General features: G+C 39.2%; 1 long non-coding RNA gene across 1 annotated transcript; it reads right to left on the bottom strand.

Moving 5' to 3' along the window:
* Positions 1-1,824: 1,824 nt before the first annotated feature.
* LOC137988566 (uncharacterized) lies at positions 1,825-4,819 on the bottom strand. The gene is made up of 4 exons (XR_011120803.1): positions 4,495-4,819; positions 4,315-4,375; positions 4,123-4,162; positions 1,825-1,905 (listed from the first exon to the last, which is right to left on the bottom strand). It is a non-coding gene; the product is annotated as an uncharacterized lncRNA (long non-coding RNA).
* Positions 4,820-5,313: the final 494 nt, after the last annotated feature.

Genomic DNA, 5,313 nt, shown 5'->3' with positions numbered 1-5,313 from the left:
GTGTGTCAAAAGCACAGGCCTGGGGGGGTTGCTGCTTTGAGGCTTTAACTGCAGTTAGAGTTTGTGGCCTTGTTAAGTCAGACTTTACACTGTAGCATGTCTTCATTGGCAATTTTTCCTGGACTAGTCTAGGCTTCAATGATAGTTTGCTTTTGATCACCAATTAGAGTGAACCCACACTGTGGTGTGGGTAGGTGATTGTTGGTTGTCTGACCAAAGCACAGGGGTGGGGAGGGTGGCTTTTCTTTAAGTCTGTGACAGTAGCAGAATTGGCTTGTTTTCACAATTTCTGCAGGCACCTTTTGACAAATCCAGTTAGAAATTTAACGGTGCGTTTCTCTCCAGAATGGCATTCTGTGAGCCAGGCTGAGTAAATCGAGTGTGATCAGCCGATTTTTGACTGAATTTTAGGCGTTTGGCCCTTGATATCTGAGCGAATTTGCTAAAAGGTAGCTACTGGAGTTTTCGCTTGAGCACGGGCGCAGCCCGTGTTCAAGCCATTGTGGCCTCTCAAAATTGAGGGGGCTTGCCGTCAAGGCCTGCTTTGCCAAACAGCCCAGGGACAGTTCTAACTGTGAGTTGTGTGTCAAAAGCACAGGGCTGGGGGCGTTGCTGCTTTGAGGCTTTAACTGCAGTTAGAGTTTGTGGCCTTGTTAAGTCAGACTTTACACTGTAGCATGTCTTCATTGGCAATTTTTCCTGGACTAGTCTAGGCTTCAATGATAGTTTGCTTTTGATCACCAATTAGAGTGAACCCACACTGTGGTGTGGGTAGGTGATTGTTGGTTGTCTGACCAAAGCACAGGGGTGGGGAGGGTGGCTTTTCTTTAAGTCTGTGACAGTAGCAGAATTGGCTTGTTTTCACAATTTCTGCAGGCACCTTTTGACAAATCCAGTTAGAAATTTATAGTTATCGGTGCGTTTCTCTCCAGAATGGCATTCTGTGAGCCAGGCTGAGTAAATCGAGTGTGATCAGCCGATTTTTGACTGAATTTTAGGCGTTTGGCCCTTGATATCTGAGCGAATTTGCTAAAAGGTAGCTACTGGAGTTTTCGCTTGAGCACGGGCGCAGCCCGTGTTCAAGCCATTGTGGCCTCTCAAAATTAAGGGGGCTTGCCGTCAAGGCCTGCTTTGCCAAACAGCCCAGGGACAGTTCTAACTGTGAGTTGTGTGTCAAAAGCACAGGGCTGGGGGGGGGGGGGGGGGTTGCTGCTTTGATGCTTTAACTGCAGTTAGAGTTTGTGGCCTTGTTAAGTCAGACTTTACACTGTAGCATGTCTTCATTGGCAATTTTTCCTGGACTAGTCTAGGCTTCAATGATAGTTTGCTTTTGATCACCAATTAGAGTGAACCCATACTGTGGTGTGGGTAGGTGATTGTTGGTTGTCTGACCAAAGCACAGGGGTGGGGAGGGTGGCTTTTCTTTAAGTCTGTGACAGTAGCAGAATTGGCTTGTTTTCACAATTTCTGCAGGCACCTTTTGACAAATCCAGTTAGATATATATATATATATATAAATGGAAGGAATAATACTACTACTAATAATAATAATAATAATGATGATGATGATAACAATAACAATACTTATATTGATAATGATAATGGAACGATAATGTAAAACACACAGCTGCAGTTCTTGTGTTAGTATGATACTCTACATGTACCGCTGTCTCGATCAGTTTGAATTTTAGGAGCCTTTTGTCACCCTGGAGAGCGAGCACAGAATTCATAATACCTAGCAACATTGTACACAAAAGCAATAAAATACTTGCTAGGATAAACCTGCATTGTCTACAATAAGGCAGAACAACTGGAACCTTGAAATAGCTCTTCATTTTACATTTTTATTGATGTCTTCAGTTACACAATTGCTAATGTCCAATTTCTTGCTATTTCCATGGTAGCCTGAAAAATAATTAAAAAGGAAATAAATTAGAGACCAATATTAATTGGGTAGAGCCAGCAGTAATGCTGATTGAGTTTTCAGATCTAGCTATGGACTCACTAATCATTGTTATCACAGGGGACCCACACAAAGGGTGAATTTAGAAGCAATGTATGAGAATAGCAAAAAGTTCCATAATTATCATTGTACTATTCTGCAATAAATATTTACACAAGATGAGGATAAACTATCTGAAATGATGTGCTGTTGTTATTATGGCTGAAAATGGCAAATTGTAGCAATTTTTACCAGAGCAACACACGTCCTTGAAATCGCTAAATTTCCCACAAGCAGCCACAATAACGACACAGAAAAACATTTCGGATGAAGGTTAGTTTATTCTCATCTTATATGCAAATATTTATCCGAGAATTGTACAATAATATGAAACTTTTTGCTATTCTCATACATTGCTTCTAAATTCAATAATACCAAGGGTCAAACACATTATGTAGGCATCCTGTGATTGTTAGTATTTGTAAAAAGTAGACTCGAGCCCCTGTAATTCTTAGATGCAGAAACCTTACGCTTAAGTTGAAACATGTTTATTTATCATGAATGTCTTTGCGGATTGGCAAAAAAAAAAACAGCTTAAGGTAATAAGATCTATTTGTCATCATGGTGCAGAGCAGTCAACAAATTTAGCTATATATCTTTCCAGATCAACTGAAAATTTAAAAAAAAATTCCCTTGACTCGCCAAATATGACAGTCACATCTTGAGCTGGATGGATAACAAGATCAGTAAAATTTCTGCAGGCCATATAGGTCTAGCACTTAAACTGGTCAAAATGAATGGACTTTCTCCATGCCATAAATCATTTTAATAAAATTTAAAATGTTACCATGACTGAACAACTGTTGAGCAACTTCCTCCCAATGACACGGATATGCAGCCATTCACATTAAAGGAGAATTGAAACTTAATAGACAACTGAATAGAGGGCCACAAAGGAAACAAAGTTCTCAGTGCAAACCATGAATGCCCTAACTGAACCTGATGGAAGAGAGAGGGTCGTAAGAATGAACAAACAATGAATGGCCATCGTCACAAGCCTAACTCAACCTGATGGAAGAGAGATGGTCGTAACAATGAACAAACAATGAATGGCCATCGTCACAAGCCTAACTCAACCTGACGGAAGAGAGATGGTCGTAACAATGAACAAACAATGAATGGCCATCGTCACAAGCCTAACTCAACCTGATGGAAGAGAGAGGGTCGTAACAATGAACAAACAATGAATGGCCATCGTCACAAGCCTAACTCAACCTGATGGAAGAGAGAGGGTCGTAACAATGAACAAACAATGAATGGCCATCGTCACAAGCCTAACTCCACCTGATGGCAGAGAGAGGGTCGTAAGAATGAACAAACAAAGAATGGCCATCATCACAAGCCTAACTCAACCTGATGGAAGAGAGAGGGTCGTAAGAATGAACAAACAAAGAAAGCCCATCTTCACAAGCCTAACTCAGTTTGGCTTTGTACAGACACAAAGTATGACTAAAGATAATTTTTGATTGTTGAAAAGGAAAAGTAAACAATCTGCCAAGTAAAAAAGAATTAGTGCTGTTGGTCACAATAACAAATAATTGTTTTGTCAATGTATGTGTTGATGACAACAGTTATTGCTGACACAATCATACATTGTAAGAACAATATAGTATGTCTTAATTAAGCACTCTACCCAATACAAACAGCTGATCATCAGAAGCATTCTCACAATTAAAACCAAAGTCTGACCAAAACCAACAAAGTTTTCTTAGTCAGAGAAAAAAAAAAAACAATAGTAAAAGCCTGCATATATGAACATATATATATATATTTTGTCTGGCAAAATAGGGATGCTTGGATGCAGGCTTAAAGTGGATTGTTGACAAGGTCCTAATTTGTATGTAGGAGATATAGGTATTGATTGCCAGAAAAATAAATATTTGCGATCTCAAAGTCAAACTCCTTGGATAAAGTGTTTATTGCAATTTAACTGTTACTCACATAATTATAGAACCTGCTTGATTTTAGTTAACTAAACAGGGTTTTGTATAATTATGCCAAATATCTGCCAACAGGTTCTTACAAAAGGATCTCTTCGCAGGAGTTCTCGAGAGTAATAAATCGTCTTTCTAACGAAATAAACTAAATTAAAATAAGTGCGAATTTTTCTTGATTTTTACCTTGTGTTGGAGGAAAGCACCTGGTTGATCCCGTGGCTGCCTACACGAATAAGAAAAATACGTACTGCTGTCAATTTTTTACAATTCGATCGTTGGCTCAATTCGCTTCACCTGTAAAAGATCATCACGCACTTGACTAATACAGATAACCGAAAAAAAGCATTAAAACAACTACAATAGGAAGTCTTATACCTCCGAAAACGCTAACACCAAACAAATTGTACACCGTCGAAACTCTGGTCGAAACTAAAAACTGTGAATGAAAATACAAGTTAATACTGTTAAATTCACTCTGTTCATTTCAATTCAGTGTAGAAGAACATCACGAGAATCTCAGCATACAGATAAAATAACAATGGAAATTAATCTTACATGTAAATGAGGAAAACAGCACAATCCGTGTTCGTCGATCTGTGGAACCTCAGCGCGCTTTTAAAAAACGACCGAACAAAACCGACACAGGTTTTTTCCGCAAGCGCAATCACTCTGACCAGCTGTCGTTTGTCGTTCTCAGTCTTCAGAGTTTCTACAGCCAGCTCGGGTTCAAATGCTAGAAAAAGTCAGTAATTCCAAGGCAAAACCTCTATCAATGATAAATTTCCCAGCCAGCTCATCGGAACACCTGTATTTTTGCCAGCCAGCAAGATTCCTCTGGGGAACAGATAAAGTGAGGAACAGATCCGTTGGGTGCCCCTGGGTTAAGAATGGAATAATTTTCAGGTCGCGGAAAAGAACATGAAAATCATTATCTCCATATTACACCGTGTTATATCCATATCTCAGGAACCGTAATATGGTATAGTCAGAATACCTATGTTACTGTGCTTACAGAATGAACCTCTTGCAAATATCGCTGTCCTTCTCTGAAATAACCGGCTTGATGTAAAACCCGCAACACAATATACGCAATATACGCATAATACGCCAATGTCAATCTGTAAATTACGCATTACACGCAATATAAGCAAAATGCTTTATTTTAACAATAATTTGGTTTTATCAACGGAGTTGATAATGTAAATTGGCCACCGTACAGAGATTCTAAAAGCTGACGTTTCGAGCGTTAGCCCTTCGTCAGAGCAAATCGAGGGATTATGGGTTACGTGTAGTTTTTATAGTAGAGTAGGAGCTACGCTATTGGTGGTAACATGGCAACGTGAAAAATAAGAATATATTAGTTAAATGAAAAGC

Source organism: Montipora foliosa, unplaced genomic scaffold, assembly GCF_036669935.1.
Source record: "Montipora foliosa isolate CH-2021 unplaced genomic scaffold, ASM3666993v2 scaffold_421, whole genome shotgun sequence".
Lineage (NCBI taxonomy): Eukaryota > Metazoa > Cnidaria > Anthozoa > Scleractinia > Acroporidae > Montipora > Montipora foliosa.
The sequence above is the reverse complement of the archived record's forward strand: the minus strand, read 5'-3'. Positions and strand labels throughout refer to the sequence as shown.